We start from the raw sequence: 219 nt of genomic DNA, 5'->3' as shown, positions 1-219 counted from the left end.
CTGCTGAATGGAACCTCAAGCAAGTGTCTTTATGAGAAACCCATTGGTACCAGTAGTGTAAAGGCAGGAGCAGAGTTGGGGTAGGAACCTCCAGATGTGGATGATGTCTAGACATGCAGAAAAAGATACTTGGACTAAGATCTGTTGACTTCTTTTGCTACTAACTAATGGGGCCAGGTACCCGCCTTACCTGTGGCTCTGACTAATTCTGCATTTCTG

At 45.7% G+C, this 219-nt stretch overlaps 1 protein-coding gene across 3 annotated transcripts in view; it reads left to right on the top strand.

Moving 5' to 3' along the window:
- The window catches only part of ACSS2 (acyl-CoA synthetase short chain family member 2), a 49,065-nt gene that overhangs the window by 40,260 nt on the left and 8,586 nt on the right, over positions 1–219 (top strand). The window lies entirely within an intron of this gene.

Source organism: Lipotes vexillifer, unplaced genomic scaffold, assembly GCF_000442215.2.
Source record: "Lipotes vexillifer unplaced genomic scaffold, Lipotes_vexillifer_v1.1 scaffold397, whole genome shotgun sequence".
NCBI classification, from domain to species: Eukaryota; Metazoa; Chordata; class Mammalia; order Artiodactyla; family Lipotidae; genus Lipotes; species Lipotes vexillifer.
This window is presented reverse-complemented; position numbering and strand designations above follow the sequence as displayed.